Consider the following 18,623-nt stretch of genomic DNA (forward strand, 5'->3'; position numbering starts at 1 on the left):
TGTTCATATTACTGGCGTACCGGAGACGTGTTCAACGTAGATATCGCGTGACGAAGCAATAACATCACTGACACAGGTTTTCGAAGAGCCTCATGTAAGACTTATTACAAAGTTTTTTCATGAGCTTGTCGTTTTCGGGGTCCCAGCTTCCGAGCTCTCCCAATACAATTGCCTCCACTGACACTCGGCTGAATCATCGTCGATAATATTGCTTGAGCACTGCGTACTTTGAGTGTTTCTCAGCCCGTGCAGCAGACAATGCCTCATAGCGGTTATCGATGGGAATAGTGATGTCGACTACGATGGCCTCCTCCCCTCTGCACAATACGAGATCAGAACGCAGAGCTGTATCGCCGACTGCTGTATTCTCCGCTATTACTGTGTACTTGCCATGTGCTGCAGCCTTTGGCCCTTCCATAATCTTGTTGTGTCGGGTTCGGTATGAGTTGGAATATGTCATGCAGTGGTCAATGATATGCGGAAGAGTTTCATTGGCAAAACCACATCGTCGACAGCGGCTGTCATCCTTAGGTGCTCCGAGGCGTGCTCCATTCACAGGGAGGAGGTTAAGGCGCGCCCTATGCACGAATCTCCAATCTGCAAAGCGGGTGAAGTCACCACAGCGGATGAAGTGTGAACTGACCTTATCACGAAATACGCAGTCCATTGCCTTGCCATGGCTTGGAAGTTCACGTAAATGTTGGTCGCGGTTGAGGGTTACGCTGGTAATGAGGGACATCAGCTTCATGCGTTGGGTGCTCGTGATGGTTTGTGCGCCGCATGAGAGTGATACGTCGTTGTCCTCTACTTCCCATGTAACTCCGAGCCGTGCTGAGGGCTTTCTGGCCTCAGTCCACACATTTTTGAAATGGTTAGAGCGCTCCCTGAAGTCATCTTGGTTGTTTCCACTGAGGTTGAGGTCCCGTCAGGTCAGGTGAGGTCCCGTGATGTGAGCAACTTGAATGCACTATCAAGTCTGCGTATGTCATTCATTTCAGGAGCCAATGAGATCCCACACGCTCCCGCCTTGCTGCTGCCATAGAGGTAATCTGTTGAAGCTGAATTTGGCAGGTACAGTGTCTGCTTGATCAGCGGGCGTAGAGCATTGTCTAGGCGGGTCCAGTCAGTTTTTCCTAGCACACCAGTGCGCATAGCAGAGTTCAAGGACGGATATAAAAACGTCTTTAACGCGTCAATCCTTTGCCAAGGCGCCAGGCAGGAGTTCATCAGTTTCTCTCCAAGTCGAATCGCCTCGTGAATTTCGCCATTGTCATAGAATATTCTGAAGCCGATAGGACGGCCCAGATAGTTAAAATACTTGAATTCGCAAATCTTCCTTATGGGTGCTCCCTCCACCATAAACTCCACGTCTCGAATTCTAACTGGTTGCTTCCCAGAAATGTATATTGACCTACACTTGGAGGCGTTGAGGCTTAGGCCGATTCTTTTGCCAAGCTCGGCGACTTGGTCAATTTGGGACTGTAGTGCATTTTGGCTGTCTGCCATCGGTGTAAGGTCATCTGCGTATGCCAAAATATTGTGACCACTTGATGAGGAGAGCTGTATATTGCGAATAATTGGGTCTACTACCAGGTTAAATAGTAGCCCTCTAAGTGGGCAGCCCTAGCGAATTCAACACATAGGTATGGGCTCAGTCGGTCCTTCAGCTGTTATCACCGCGGTTGCATTATCGGCGTATATATCGCGGATGATGTCCGTGAATAGATCTCCCGCACCACTCCTACGAACAGCATCAAAAATCGTTACGTGAGAAACTGACCCGAAGGCGTTTGAGAAATCTAAAAAGACGGCACAAAAGTCCTTATCGCCTGGTCTGGCTGTGTCTATGTGCTGCTGAAGGACGAAATTGTGCTTAACAGCACCATCATGGGGAAGAAACCCCTTCTGGCACATGCTGCGCACGTTGTTATCGAGAAGCCATCTTTATAAACGCACAGCTAAACAACCCGTGTATAGTTTGTCCACTGTCCTTGCCAATGATATCGGCCTCCAGTTTTGGATGAGACTAGGGTCACCTTTCTTAGGGATTAACATGGTTCTTGAACTGAGCCATGTGGCAGGAATGCGTCGGTATTTGAGGCACATGTTGAACACAGCGGCGAGGAATTCACACTCAGGGTCTGCAGACAGCCAATGCTCATACGTGAGAAGGTCGTCACCCGGAGCTGTGCTTTCGCATCTTCGCGCCTTTTTCTTTATTTCTCCTGGCGAAGAAGGGTTCATTTGTAGCTGTTCATCCGCTTTATCACGATGAGTAAGGATAGCCGTATGGACACTTTTTTCCCGCCAGACTTCTCTGAAGTTAAAAGCGATAAAAACCGGGCTGTTTTGTGGTATACGTTCTAAAAACGCTAAAACCCCAGTGCAGGGGACACGGACAGACGAAACAGAGTGTGTGGACAGACGAAAGACAGTGAAACACAAGTGTGTGTTTCGTCTGTCCGTGCCCCCTGCACTGGGGTTTTATCACTTTCTCTGAAGTGACTCTCTACTTCTACTCGCTGAATGCTACACGAGGTGTGCTTGCCTTCCGTGATTAGTCGCACGGCTTGTCTGCGATACCTTCTATACAGTCTCAGTGTCTGCCGCACATCATCAGCATTGATGTTTTTCCTTGGACGGGTATCATCCTTCGGTTCGGGTATATGAAGCGCTGTCCTCAGGTCCTTGGTAGCTGCGTCAAGTCTTGCCTCAAACATTCTCCAGTTTTCGTCTGAGACTGGTTCGCGTAGGAATGCCCTGACTTCTACTTTGTGGGCATTCAGACACTGCATTGGTAAGAGTTCGTTAGGAACGTTCGGATGTCCGCAGCTGGGTTGTCTGTCGCCAGGTTCAGCAGCGTCTGTGGAACTCTTATCATTGTCTACTGGGCTCAGTGCCACCAGATCCATCTCAAGGCGTCGAGTGGCACTATCCTAAACGTTACTTAATGTGGCCTCATTATCTATGTGGGCACGCGTAGAATTGGTGTGCCCATCATGTGCCGTTGTAAGCCCTCATGGGCCTCTATTTAAGCGACAGGTCCACTATTGTCTATGCTGTCTGCCTCACAGGAGTTGGGCGCTTGTGTCTGTTCGCACGATATGGGGTCTGCCTCGATCCAGGAAACAGCCCGATGCATATTGCTCGATATTATTGCTCTCTGTAGAAATGGTGTGCCCATCATATGCCGTTGCGTTTAAACCTTCGTGGGCCTCTATTTCTGGGAATAGCGCAGTACTGTCTATGCTGTCTTCCTCACAAAGGTTGGTCGCTTGTGTATGTTCGCACGACGTGGGGTCTGCATCGGTCGCTGAGATAATTCGATGCACATTCATCGGTGTGTTGTCATTGTTCTCTGTAACACTGCTTTCATTACGGAGCACTGTTTCTGGCAGCCACGTGCCAGAGGGTGTTTCTTCTTGAGTGCTAGCCAAGTCTGCCGATGGCTCGTCAACACGCTGCGAGCTCCCGTTTCAGGTAAACCTCTGACGTGCTTCTTTCCTTTTATGCCACAGCACATGGTTTGATAAACCTTTTGATGACGGGTTCTTTTCACACATGTTGCACTGGTGATTAAAGTTCGTGGCAGTGCTCCTAATTGCTGCCCGCCCACATACTTCACCATGGTTTGAAGGACGAATTCCAAGATCACTGTGGCAGCGATGCAAATGTTGATTGTTTTCTTGATCCAGGTGCCGTGCACCGTTTCAAGGTGTCGCTCCAACGAATGACGTTGTGCAGTCCACGCACCGGCAGAAAACTGAGAGCGACAGGGTTGCCGAGGACAAATAAAAAAACGGGGGCACTGGGCCACTGACACACGGCTGCCTGTGGATATGATCAGCAGATGCTTCAGGTGTGCCTTCCCGTGATGAAGACTCTGCGGATGACTCGGGATCACTGGTGTAGTCAATCTCCACTGCAACGTGATGTGAGGCCATTGTTGTCTGGGGATAATCATGTACGGTGGAGTGCAGAGTTCCAAGCTTCGCCGTCCTCACACAGGAAATAGCTGTCAATCCTCAGCCGTAGTGTATGGGGCTACGATACTGCAGAAGCTGCTCTACTAAAACCTTTCCCTTGTACGCAGGCACAACATATATCAGGCGCCGGATATACCAGGACGGACGGACGACGTTTCCCAGTGGTTGTCTCCACTGTGTTTGCCGAGGCAAGCTTCAGACACACTGCCTCGGGCCAAAAATAAGATTAATATCGTGAGTCCAAATAAAGCTCGTATCAGATATTAAGCTGATAAGAACAGATTTATTTAATGTTATTGACATTATTTACAAACATATAGCAAGTTAGCGCTTGCGTTACTATTTACAAGTTGCATAGTCGTAAATTGAGTTCATTGCAAGGCATGTGCTTCTCAGTGATTCTTGGTTATGTGGCTGTAGTAGATGTCGCGTGGGCGTGGAAGCACGTCCCACACTGCAAGTCTCTTGAGCTTTTTCAGGTAACTGTTGAAGCAAAGCCGCTTGAGAAGCCTGTCGTTATTGGGGTCCCAAGATCCGAGACAGCCGATGATCACGGCCTCGATGTTGACTCTGTTGAACCGCTGTAGCAGGTACTGTTTCACTGGCTCTTTTTTCTGCTCTTTTTTTCCGGCGCCTCGCTTGCAGACTGTCTGCTCTATTCTAGAACGGGATGGCGACGTCAACAATGATAGCCGTTTATCCTTGAGTCAGTCTTGAGGTCCGGTCTCAGGTGGGTGTCTCTAACAGCCTGGTTCCCCCATTTCAGTGAGAATGTTTTCTCAGCCGCGATTTTTATCTTGGACACGATGTCTTTATGGCGTTAGGTGTACGAGGCTGAGTTCCTCATGCAGTTGTTGAGAACATGGGGCAGGGTCTCCGACTGGTAACCGCAGGTGCGGCATCGTTTGTCGTTCGTGGACCACGGCTTCGCTCCGTTCAGATGCACAAGGTTTAGTCTCGCTCGATGAATGAATCGCCAATCGGCGAATCTGGTGTAGTCGCCGTTACTGATGAAGTGCAAGCTTGCACGGTCTGCTGCAACACACTCCATTGCTTTCCCTTGGTTTGCGAGGGCTTGTAGGTCGCAGTCTCTTGACTGATTGAGTTGTTTGCGGAAGACTGCCATCAAGCGAGAACGGGGCCGGGTCGTGGCAATGATGGTGCCTCTGGTGCCTCTGGATGGGGTTAGATGTTGTACGATATTCTCCCTCCGTGTCTCCGGCCAGGGACATCTCCATGTCGCTTCTTGTGCACTGCCTGCCCAATCTTTCCGTGATCGCACGCTGCATCTCCGCGTGCGCATGTTGTGTGACTTCGCTATCCCGGGATGACAGCAACTTGAATGCTGAGTCTATGCGACAAAGATCGCTGACCTCAGCGGTGATTGGGATGCCGCAGGCACCCGCTTGTAGGCTGCCGCGTAGATAGTTGCAGCTTGCACTTGAAGGTAGGTACAGTGAGCTTTTTATCATGTGGCGCAGGGCTTTATCCAGACGAGTCTATTCTGTCTTTCCGATGTTGCCACATCTCATATGGAAAATGAGGGCGGCGTATGGAATTTATGGAATGTTTCCAAGGCGTCGATACGTTACCAAAGAGCAAGCATGGATGACATGATTTTTCGCCCAGTTGTAGCATCCTGTCGATGGTTGTAGTGTCTTTCAGAAGGTGAAAACCTACTGGTTTTCCGAGGAAGCCTACAGGGTCAAATTCTTCCACTGTTGGTATGGCCGTACCACAAACCTGGTGTCCCTGGAAAACCTGGTGTCCCGTAAACCTACTGGTTGTTTCCCGGAGAGATGCAGGCTCTTGCATTTTGCAGCGTTAAGTTGCAGACCCAGTGAGCGAGAGATTGGCTCTATGGAGCAGATCCTTTCTTGTAGGGGCTTTGGCTTGTCGGCCAGTGACGTAAGCCAGTGTTTTTTGGAGTCCCCCTGCACGGTTCGGACGATCGGATCAATCGTTAAGTTAAACAACAGACCACTCAGAGTACACCGTTGCCGGATGCCGGACATCACGGGTATGACCTTTGTGGCGCCTTCACATGATAATACCACCGATTCATTGTCTCTATACAGGTTTTTGATGAGATCGACGAATCCAGCGCCAGCACCGCTGTTCTCTACTGCATCGAAGATGGCGTTGTGGGGTACCGAGCCAAAAGCGTTGCTGAAGTCCAGGAAAGCCGCACATAGCCGCATTGGAAAGCCGCATAGGTCACCCCGCGTTGTTCGAGCCTTTTTCAGCCTGGATTGCAGAATGTATCCATGTTCAAATACGCCATCGTGTGGAAGGAAACCCATCTGGCGCTTTGAGGGGATTTCTCCAGCAGCAACCCACGTTTGCACCCGGACCGCTAGACAGCCCGTGAACAGCTTGTTGATGGTGCGGGTGATGGTGATCGGTCTCCAGTTGGTCACCACGTCATGATCTCCTTTCGTCGGGATCAGCACAGCCCGTGATGACCGCCACTCCTCAGGGATGCCCTTGAATTGAAGACATACGTTGAATGTGGCAGCAAGGAATTTGCACTCGGGGTCTACAGTCAACTAGTGTTTGTAAGTAATGCGGTCGTCGCCGGGTGTCGTGTTTTCGCATCGCTTTCCCTTACGCAGTACCTCTTCTGGAGTAAAGAAGCTTAAATCAACGGGTATGTCTCCCCTTTTGCGCAAAAGGGGGATGTCCAGAGGAGCTGTGCTTGGACCCCACTCGCTGGAGAAATGCGCTTCGAGATCTTCTTTTGGGATACCACAAGATGGGGCAGCGTCTTCGGTGATAGTTCGGATGGCAAGACGGCGGTTCCTGCGGTACAATCGCTGTATCTCTCGTAAGTCGCTGGGGTTTATACGTCGTTTCTTTGGGGCGCGGTCTGTGGCTCGAGGGATGTTGGCAGCTTCCTGAACGGTAGATGTGGCATTCCTTAATATGAATAAGAACTTCTCCCAGTTTTCTGTGCTGCAAGGACATCGCGCGATCTCGCGTAGAGCAGAGATGTAATGCCCTAGGAGATCGCCGTCAGGGGTTTCTTGCAGGGCTGGAAAATCTTCTCCATTAGGTCTTATGTCAGCGATCATTCTGTCCTGCGGCAGATGATCGATGGGTTTTCTGCCTCGTTAGGAATGACATGCTGAGTGGGAGTAGCAGGGTCGTTGTTGCTGCAGGACACGACTTCATCCTTGCTTACTGGTTGAGATGAGGTATATATGGAAGCGGCGTCGTGTTCCGTGTAGGCGGAGTATCCGTCTTCAGGTGGCACTTCGGTGTGCTGCGTGAGAGGCGACACCGTTCGCATAGGGCTGGTTTCACTTTGGGTTTCCCGTTCTGCTTGTGATTGCGCTTGATGTTGCGCGTCTGCTTCCTCGGCGTCACGTGTGCCAGGGGCTTCGAAGACTGCAACATCCTCATTCCGTTGCTGGCTTCTGCGTGAGGCTCGTACACGTTCTCTCCTGTGTGACACTGTGTGTCTAGTCCATTTCTAGAGGGAAACGTGTCACTGCACTCTTCGCACCGGTGGGTAAACCTTCGTCTCCCCGGAAGACTTGGTTGACTGCGGACCTGGTTGCACTTGTGGGATGTAGGCCTTGAGTTGAGGAGTTCTCCGCAATCGGCACAGAAGTATGTTACTCGGGTAATCCGGATCTCATATGGTCCCGCTCGAGGTGTCTGGTTAGGAAACTTCGCTGGGATATCCGTACGTCGATGAACGGTAGGAAATGGAGCACCCTTCCTCACAGTAGGTGAAACTGTATCGGGTAGGAGGAAATACACGGTCAGGGTAGTGTCTTCACTGGAAAGCTGGCAGCTGCGAGTATCTTCGCGGGTAGTGTCTCCGCCAGCCAGTCGGACGCATTCAGAGGCAGTCCCTAGGGCCGATGTCCTCACGGAGGACATAAGCGCCGGTCATACCTCGCAGTGTAGAAGGCTGCGAAGCTGCGGCTGTAAACGCACGCAAGGGTTCTCTCCAGGCTGCAGTTGAGACTCGTGGCCCGGCGTCTGTGGTCTATGGACCAGGGAGTTTTCAGTCCAGTGTCCATGATCCGTGGCATCCAGTCTGACGTGCGTGCCGTCCGGCGTTTGTGGTCTGTGGTCCGTGCAACTTTCAAAGAGACCAGGGGAGGTCCTCGCATCTTGGCGGGCGACGGGAGTGACGTCGATCACCATCCCGTTGGCGGGCTGCGTTGGAGGAACCACTTGGGCACTTCCTCTGCCAGTACTCAACGCCCTGAAGAAGACGGTAGGCACGGACCGCCTACTTAGTACCGCTCGCCTCGTAGGATTTGCACTGAAAAGGGCAGTGTCGTCCCGAGGGGGCAATAAACCAAACAGCCAAGGCAGCCCTCAGGAGACCGCTAAGCCTCCAGTGAGTTGTGGCTGCTCTGGGCGGGGGGAATAAACCAAACCCTGAGTAGGGCCTCGTCCTGGCGCTTCCCACCCTAATCGTCCTGAGAAGGACGGTACACGAAAAGGCGTACCCGGTGCCAACACACTCAGGCCTGTGGCGAACAAAGGACTACACTTAGTCAAAAGGCCCAGAAGCGATAAATATTGCACGTCCATCTTTCGCTCCGGTCACGGTCGCGGCACCTGCCTCCGCACGAATGGTTCGACGATCGTTCCTGCACTTGCTCTGTGAAAATCTCCTCGTGTAGTGGTTTTTGGACCTTTCTCAGTGATTCAAAGACTCATTATGTGTGTGTAAACATCTCAAGACCTTCCGGTGAGCGTTTTTTCTGATCAGCGACCGTTAATTTTCATATAATCTACATAAAATCAACAACAGCCTGTTAACCCTAATCACAAACCATGTGATTTCTAACTTTTGACCTAGCGCACCTAGATCGACGATCTAGGTGTCCAACGATAGCTCTTGCATTCCGGTTCACGAATATATAAAGTTTTTGAAAATCTGTAGGTTAGTTTTTGAGAAAAAACAAAAAACCCACGCTCGACACGAGCGTTGGGGGCTGCCATCTTGGTTTGACCGCTATTTGGGCTGGCAGGATGCCGCCGCCGCCGAGCGACGATGGGCCCTCTGGCGAGCCCATTGAAAAAGAAAGCAAGAAGACGGAAGGCAAATCTTCGAAAAACGTACAGGAAAGCCAGAAAATCGACTTAAAGGTCGCCGACCCCCGAGAGAATGAATCTCAGGCTACGGAACCTCTTGAGACTGAAAAGAGTGAACAAAAACGCTTGGAAAAGAAGCTCAGGAAGCTGCGGAACAGGTTTAGGGATATTGATAAGCTTCTCGATTCAAGCATCTCTGAAGAAATAAGATCAATCATGGATACTACCATGGATACTAATCTTGATTACTACGAACTACTAATCAAGGAAACAGACTTCAAGAAGCGTCTTCTTCAAGAGAAACTTCAACTTGCTCAAGAATCCATTGAAACTCACGAGGTCTCCATCCAGCAGCACCAAGCCTCCGCTATCAACTACTCTCGCTCCTATGCCCAAGTCTGCAGGCAAACGGATCCCCCCAATTGTAAACACACTCTTTTTCTAAAGACCAAAAACCCTAAAGAGGACATCCAAGCAGCTCTAAAGCAGAACTTCCAGGCCTCCCAGTTCGGACTCACCGACGTCGAACTCAGAAGAACCGCAAAAGGAGACGTCCTTGTTAAGGCTTCAAATCAACAAGGCTTACAAGATCTCGCTGCTGCAATTGAAGAGGAGACACAAACACGGAAGCTCATGACTGCGGAAATCCGTAAACTCAACAACCCCCGCATCAGAATCTCCGGAGCTGACCCGAGTATATCCGAAGAGGATCTCATTGAAGAAATCAATGAGAAAAACGATCTGGAACTTTCAAAAGAAAACTTCATCATCAAGACAGCCTTCAAACAACGAGAAACAAAGACTTGGATCTTTGAGACCCCCCCCCCCCCGAATGTTTTCAGGGACCTCATGCATCGCCAAACCATTTACATCGGATGGCTTCGTGCCACAATTGCTACAACTGCATGTCTTTTGGACACAACACCAAACACTGCAAGGAACTACCCAACAGAAACTGCTATAAATGCGGCAGCTTCCACTCTGCGCATGACTGCAGAGCTTCGGTCGATCACGTCCGCTGCCTTTGCTGCCAACAGGCAAACTTGAAATACAAGACACGACATGACCTGCACCACATTTTTGCGACCAGTGCCTGTCCTTCCCTTAAACGTTGGGAAGAAATCATCGTGTCACGCATCAACTACTCTACCTAGATAAAGATGAACTACGCAACATCCCTCGGCATGTCCTTCGGCACTCTTCATCCCCTCCCTACACGGACATCAAGCATCCTAATTCTATCCATATTCATCATCATGGTTAACATCCTGCAACTCAACTCAGCCCGATCACAGGCAGCTCACTTCAACGCCCTCAACACCGCTCTAAATCGCAAGACAGATTTCCTTCTATTGCAAGAGCCGTACGAAGGACTTCATTACGACGAAACTGCTTTCAAAATCCACTCTATATGTAATTCTGAAAAAGCTAAAGCTGAAATAGTCATCTTCAATGATTTCTGGGATATTTTCCCAATCTTAATATCCGAAGAAATTGTATTCATAAGATGCTCTTCCAAAACAGAAGATCTTCTATTAGCCAACGTATACGCCCCTCCTAATAATAATTTCAACGCTACACTAAGAAAACTTGAACATATTATCAATCACGCCCAATCCTCTTTTCTCATTTTATCAGGCGACTTCAATGCAAAATCTACTTTATGGGGACACTCTAATGACGAAAGAGGAGATTTTTTATTAGACTTTCTCATCTCCAATAATTTATCTTCAATTAATCACCCTTATTCACTCCCCACATTTGAAACATGTAATGGCAGATCTTGGATAGACATCACAATAACACCACTTAACTTCACTCATAAAATTCAACACTGGAATGTTTTAGATATAATTTCACTTAGTGACCATAAATTTATAGAATTTAACACCTCCATCGTAAAAAAAAGAAAAACAACTAAAATTCACAAAAAACAGTCAAATACATCTCAATCAATTAATCGCACAAGATTCTTTCTTCAAACAAATCTCTAATTTTTCAAACAAAACAAACTTAAAAATTACTCTAAAAACCTTCTCCGATAAATTACATTATTATAGAAACAAAGCTTTAAGAACTGTTCACAATAATCACCGCCAAGTTCCTTGGTGGTCCCAAAACTTATCGGATGAAAGAACGAAAATCAGAAAACTTCGTAGAAAATATCAAAACGAAAAAAAAATGATGAATTAAAACAACAACATAAAATCACATTCTACCGAGCCTTTAACAACTACAAACAACTCATAATCGATGCTAAAACAAACCACTTCCAACAAATTTGTTCAGACGTAAACCCTAATAATCCTTTTACTCTCCCATATAAAATTGCCACAAATAAACAAAAACAACATTGCATCATTCCTCCTATACAGACTGCCAATGGAACCACAACAACACTCTCCGAATCAATTAAATGTATAACTAAAGGAATGTTGCATACCCCCATTAACTATATCACTTCTCAACCTCAAGAAAATCCCCCCGTAACCGAATCATTCCCCACAATTACCTCTGCAGAAATAAGCAAAACTTTAAATTCAATCAAAACAAATGCAGCCCCAGGATTAGACAACATCAATCTTCTATCACTCCGTGCTCTACATAACGCACACCCCAACTTTCTCATTCTCTTATTCAATTCTATAATAGAATTTGAATATTTCCCAGATCACTGGAAAAATGCCAAAGTAATCATAATACGAAAACCCAACAAACCCGCCAATGTTGCTAATGCATACAGACCCTTAAGCATCATTCCTATCATCAGCAGAATTTTTTTAAAAATATCTTTAAAAGACTCTATTACTTCATACACGAAGAAGCTATTATTCATCCAAACCAACACAGATTCATTTACAACAAATCTACTACAACAGCACTAACAAATTTAAAGAATATAATTGAAAAATCAAAACAAGAAAGAAAACACGTAACCATAATATCTTTAGATGTTCAAGCAGCATTTGACTCAGCTAACCACGAAGCAATAATAGACCAACTCAGAAAAACAAATTGCCCTCTCTACATATTCAAACTCATCCGAGACTTTCTTCATAACAGATGTCTCACCTTTCAAACACCCTCTGAAACTCTTACCTTCCCTATCAAGCAAGGATGCCCCCAGGGCTCAAGCTTAAGCCCACTACTCTGGGCCATTTTAATTAATGATCTATTCTCCTTAAACTTACCCCCTAACTGTCATCTCCGAGCTTATGCTGATGACATAATACTCACCATTGTTGGATCATCTCGACGAGAAATTGAAATTAATGCTAATCATCCACTAAACCTTAATAATTCCTGGGCCTATAATAAAGCATTAATTATCAATCCTAGTAAAACCAAAGCTCTCATAATACCTTACGGAGAAAAATTTCAAAGCAGGCCTCCAACCCTCAAAATAAATAACGAATCAATAAAATTCACACCATCTCTGAAAATTCTCGGTATCACATTCGACACTAAATACAACTTCTTACAACACCTAGACGAAGTCAAATCAAAAGTTACTTTCATTACAGCAAACCTTCAAAAATTCGTTGGACAACATTGGGGATTAAATCAAAATGTCCTACGACAAATATATTTGAAATCCACTGAACGAATTATTTTATACGGAGCTAATGCATGGTGGAAAAATACCAATAATTCCCACATGCTTAGAAAACTTCAATCCATTCAAAGAATTCCTCTCCTTGCTATCAGTAGGGCTTATCAAACTACCCCTAATGAAACTCTATCCCTTCTCTGCAATACACTCCCAATCTCTAATAAAATCAATGCCGAAACAAAAATACAATCCATCATGCACCTAAAAGAACCCACTCTTATCAATGATAATCTTATTACCCCCGCAAATATTCTTTACCCACCAAATCCCTGGGCTTTTCACCCCTCCAAAGAAATACGAATCCCATATGTTGACTCCGACTCTAAACCTTACGCTAACTATGAAATTTATATACAATCTAAACAACTTAACAAACACGTCGGCGCCGCTTACACAATTCTCAACTCACATAACAATGAAAAAATATGCTAAATCTTTCGAGCATCCAATGACACCAATAATCACGAAACTACGCTTATAGTAACATTATACGCAATTCAACTCATTAACGACTTATCTAATGTTGATACAAAAATCAATATCCACCTAACAAACATATCTATTCTTAAAGAATTTAACTCTAATCACCCCAGAAACCCTTTGGTTTCTCAGGTGTTGCAACTTCTTCAAATCTTACCGGCTAAATCAATTTCATTTATCTATCATCAAACACTATCTCCTCCCCTACATAGAGAATTTAAGAAAATCATTAAAAGAACAAATATTACTGGAACCTACATCCCCCTCAAACTCGATAAAAACCGCATAAAAGCGCTCATTTACAAATTCGAATATAAAAAATGGGAATCTCAATGGAAATCTTCACAAAAATATACTCTCAAATGGTTGCCAACAACTAACCTTGCTGGTTACATTTTCCCTCTAAAACCACAATTAATTCATTTAATCACAAACCATGGACGATTCCCATACTATTTTAAATCCATTAATCTTACCAACCACTCTCTATGTAGCTGCGGAATTTAGCCATAAATCTAGATCACTATCTCTACCAATGCACTATTACAAAAGATATAATTAATAAAATAGAACATGAAATCAATCACTCCCTTGACGAATCTTTTTATCCAAAATTAATAAAATAATCTAAATTCCACCCATTCCTCATAGATCTCGTCAACACAATATCTAACACTATAGACAATGTAGTCCTTCTTAACACAGATGTACCCCAGAATCTCTCTACAATCAAACCTGCTACACATCACAGCATGAGTATTTTCTAGGGGTACATCCCTTCACAAACAACACAAACAACATTAATCAACAGAAACAACACCAACTACATTAATACTTTACACTAAAAACACACCCATTCCACAAATCCATCTTCACTCTTCATCAGCAAATCTCATCATCATCCAACCACCTTCAGCAAATCCACCCCAAGAGAGACTTCACCGAAGACGACACCGAAGAGGATCACAGCGTAACTCAGGAAAATCATCATTGTATATACTTAATACTCAACTAATTAACATTCACCAAAAAGTAATAAGTCTTACTTCACTTCACCAACAGGAAAGTACCTGTTACTTACTTATTTACATATATATTATCATTTACCTTTATAATTTTACTTTAAATAACTCACAAGCACCCACTAGTTTTTATATCTCCACCTATTCTACTCTCCATCTATAAGCTCTATAAACTCTAAACCCTATAAACCCTATAAACTCTCCATCCTATTCTCATATCAATGTATTCATGCACTCCATTGCTTGTAACTCTGTTATATTACATACAATAAATCCGCATTTGTCCTGCCTTGTCCCCTTGACTGTGGTTTCGCTTCCCTCCTCTCCCTCTTCATCTTCCTTCACCACTTACTCCTTCCTTTTCACTTTTCTTTCATTTATTTTTACTTCTTCTCACCCCTATTCCCGCAGTACCTCGTGTGGCACGGGAATAGTGCTGATTAACCTTCCTCCTTTCTATCAATATTTTTATCCTTCTCCCTCCCAGGGAACCCCGCACCTTGCTCTTTTACATTTTTCATTCAAATACTCCCTCCGCGGTTGTCACGTCGCCAAACTCGACATGATGTGGTGCGTGTAAGAAGCACTAGAATGATAATCGGACCGCATGAAATGCGCATGTTGCTGGACGGAACTATGTTTCTTTTTCCCTTGTATCCGCCAAAAGACCGAGAAGAGATATAGACTGCACGTCTCCCCCTTTCGCTTCTGTCGCAGTCTCGCCTTCTACGTCCGCGCGTGGCACGTCGCCAGTTTGGGCATCGTGGTATATGGGTACGGAACACTAGGGTGTTAGTACTAATGCATCACGGCCCGTGAGATAAAAATGATTGATTGGAAATTGCAAGGTACGTAGATAGCTAGGGATGGGTAGAGAGAGAGAGGGAGAGAGAGTCAGTGAGTGAGTGAGTGAGTGAGTGAATGAATGAAGGAATGGACGTGTACCCTAGTGGCTGGAAAGGACGTTTCCCAGTGGTTGTCTCCACTGTTTTCTGTGCAGTGATGGCTGCTAACTACTTCTACAGTAGTTTAGCTATAACTAACTACTTCGCGATGGAGTAGTTTAACTAGTAGTTCAACTACTTTTCAACGAAGTAGTTAAAACTACTTCTTGAACTACTGCAATGTATTTTAACTACATCTATAACTACTTAACGTTGTCCATCAACACCAATCCCTTGTAGTCTTGTCGGACACCTAAATATGAATCAGAAGCAATGACAAACTTTGGCTCAAGCCATTGCTACGATCGTCAAATACAAAGCTTGCGGCTGGATTCTGTGAATTATTTCACAGCAAATGCGGCTTCACTAGACAAGCATTAAAATTGAAAATTTAGTACACATGCACGTCACAATTGCTCTGCACCTCCGTTCTCAACAAACAAGTAGCTCAAGGTAAAAGTCAGAAGCACAATCGTGCCGTAAAGCGCACGGCAAATCAGGAAGTAGTTGGAGCCTGCAGTAACTTAACTTCTGTAGTTAACTACCCAAAATAGTAGCTTAAATAGTAGTGTCCACTACATTTCTGGAAGTAGGTGATAACTACTTTTTAAGTACAATCAGCTAGTTTAACTAGTAGTTTAGCTACATGTAGTTAACTACTGACCATCACTGGTTCTGTGTCTATGTCTGCTGTATGTTCCCTGCTTTGCTTGGTGTTGTTTCTACATTTCCGTGTTGTGCCTGTCTCTGGTCATTATGGCTGCTGCTTATTGGTGCAGTTTCCGAATTCTTCTTTCTTTTGATTTGAGACGGGTGGGCCGCACCTGCAGGTAGTGCAATACCAGGGCAACCCTCGACACTGCCGAGGCGAGCTCCAGACACACTGTCTGGGGCCAAAAATAATATCGTGAGTCCAAATAGGGCTCGTATCAGATATTAAGCTGATAAGAACAGAATTGGTTTTATTACATTACTGAGTTTGGAACATTACTTACAAGTATGTACAGTAATTTACAATTCTTTACAATAGTATACACTTATTTACAAGAGTATTTGCAATGAAATGGGCATTATTTACAGTGTCTATACTCTATAGTTATCTTTTCACGGTATTCGAGATATTTATGGGGTTGTAGTTACATTCACAGTTATGTTGATGGCAGTGCTATAGTATTTTCAGGGGCATCAGCAGGTGATCTTGCTGTTGTCTTGTCCAATTGCACTCATTACACACCAGCATGTGTGTGCTATAAATGTCTCTGTTGGAGGAGATCACCTCATTTATGCAGAGCTTTTTCATTAGTGGAGCAGAGGCGTTTGAGTCCACGGTCATTGGCTGGATCCCAGCTACCAAGGCTGCCGATGACCATTGCCTTGATATGCACTCAGCGATATCTCCTCTGCAGGCTCTCCTTCACAGGTAGGTATTTTGCTTCTTTGTTTCGTCGAGCCGGTTGCAGAGCCTCCGGGCGGTTGTCGAATACTATGGTCACGTCGTAGACTATTGCTTCTTCTCCTCTTGACACAACCAGGTCTGGCCGCAGTCCGGCGTTGCCCTCAAACTGATTTTCGCTGATCACGTTGTACTTGTTCTGTGATGCCCGTTTCACTCACTCAACTATGCTGTTGTGACGCTTGGTATACGTTGCCGAGTACCGCACACAATGATTGGCGACGTAGGGTAGCGTCTCAGGCTGTGTGCCGCACCGTCTGCATCGTTTGTCACCCTGTGTCCAGGGTAGGGCTCCGTTTAGGGGGAGAAGGTTGAGGCAGGCCCGATGAATGAAGCGCCAGTCTGCGAATCTTGTGAACTGTCCAGAGCGCACTTGTCGAGAGCGACACATTCCATGACCTTTCCCTGGTTCGCAAGGGAGGTGTAGCGGCCCGTGGAAGACGACGACGACGACGCGTCTCTGCTGCCGCGCGCTACTGCGCCTGGCAGCCAGTTCTACATGCACCGTCCTAGTGTGAGGCCACGTCCATCTGCCCGCTGGGACATTCTATCATCGCCGGTCAGGACTCATGTTTTTAGGAACACCACCTCCTCTACAGAAGCAAGCCGCCTGTCACGTTCTTCTTGTACCTGAAGCCGTGGTGTTCTGATCACCTTCGGTTGTCTCCTGGGTGGGATGGTTGCCTCATTCCTTTGCAGTTCAAGACGGGATGAGGCTTTCCGGGCTTCAGTCCACACTGTTTTCAGTCCGCTGAACGGGTTTCGGAAGTCGTTTTCGTTATCCCCAGAGAGGTAACGTCCGAGAAGATCCGGCGTAACGGGTTCCATGGCACGTAATCTCTTACCGACTGTGGCTTCAGCTACTTTCCCAGCTAGGGAGCGGGTGGCTGGATGCCTTGGCGTTCTAAGTTTAAAAGCGGTGTCAATTCGTGCAGCATCACTCAGTTCTGCTGCAATAGGGATGCCACAAGCCCCTTTATGTGTACTCCCATATATGTAGTCGGTGGCCGCAGAGTTTGGGAGGTAGAGGGTCCGCCTAATGAGGGGTCGGAGGGATTCGTCCAGCCGCTTCCATTCGCTTTTGGTGTGGGATCTAATCCGCATGACGAAGTTCAGGCCAGCGTACAGGGATGTTTTCAGTGCGTCTTTGCCATGATGCAAGTGCCAGAGGATCTTCTCGCCGAGTTCTACAGCATCCCTCACCGTGGATTTCTCCGAGAGGGGATTGAAACATAAAGGTCTCCCTAGATATGTGAATGCTTCGAATTCCGCTATAGCTCGTATTGGTGTGTTTGCGATGGAGAACTGCGTTGCACGGAGTCCCACTGGCTGTTTCCCTGACATGTGTATTGTGCGGCACTTGGAGGGGTTAAGTATCCCTATTGAAAATACTGGTCTAATGTCTTATGGGACTGGGAGGTCCTCTCAGGCTGAGAGGGCCTGATAGGTTGAGAGGACCTCTCAGGCTTTTTTCTGAGAGGTTGTCTAAGACTGACAGGCACTCACCGTGACCTTGGGACCTCAAGGTGGGCTCATGGTGTCTGAACAATAAATAGCGTGACAAATGAGGTTACTTTATTGTTTTCTTAAGTCGTTACACTTCTCACTTAAATATTTCCCTATTGACCGAGCTCTGTTGCGTGCCTCCTTCTGTGGGATACGGACACTTCCCTCCGTTAGCCGTCCAACAAAGAAACCTAAAGCAGAAATGGAAGCCTTATTAGCTTGTAAAGCCCACATGGCAGTGTACATATTTTATTTCACCACAGGAGCAAGTTAAAGCCGCACTTTTGAAACAACAGTGGGAGAAGGGGAAACCAGGGCCAAACTGTATGCCATCTTAAAAACTAGAAGTTCCATCAAATGTATCATCATAACGACCCAGCCCTTGCATCTTATTTGGTGCCACTTAACTACAGTTCTTACCGCGTCAATCACTTTCGGGAAGTTTACGTACATCCTGACAAAACAAACCCATTTTCTGACTCCTCCTTCCCTCGCACCACTAGTGACTGGAATCGTCTTCCTTATGACATTATCACCCTTACCGATCTTGTCCAC

At 46.2% G+C, this 18,623-nt stretch overlaps 1 non-coding gene and 2 pseudogenes across 1 annotated transcript; all 3 read right to left on the reverse strand.

Moving 5' to 3' along the window:
• Positions 1-18,623, reverse strand: part of LOC135372822 (piggyBac transposable element-derived protein 3-like) — a 90,538-nt pseudogene that overhangs the window by 26,456 nt on the left and 45,459 nt on the right.
• Positions 4,147-4,304, reverse strand: LOC135372945 (U2 spliceosomal RNA; annotated as a pseudogene).
• Positions 15,918-16,110, reverse strand: LOC135372935 (U2 spliceosomal RNA). The gene has a single exon (XR_010416182.1). It is a non-coding gene; the product is annotated as a U2 spliceosomal RNA (small nuclear RNA).

This window comes from Ornithodoros turicata, unplaced genomic scaffold (assembly GCF_037126465.1).
Source record: "Ornithodoros turicata isolate Travis unplaced genomic scaffold, ASM3712646v1 Chromosome17, whole genome shotgun sequence".
Taxonomy (NCBI): Eukaryota; Metazoa; Arthropoda; class Arachnida; order Ixodida; family Argasidae; genus Ornithodoros; species Ornithodoros turicata.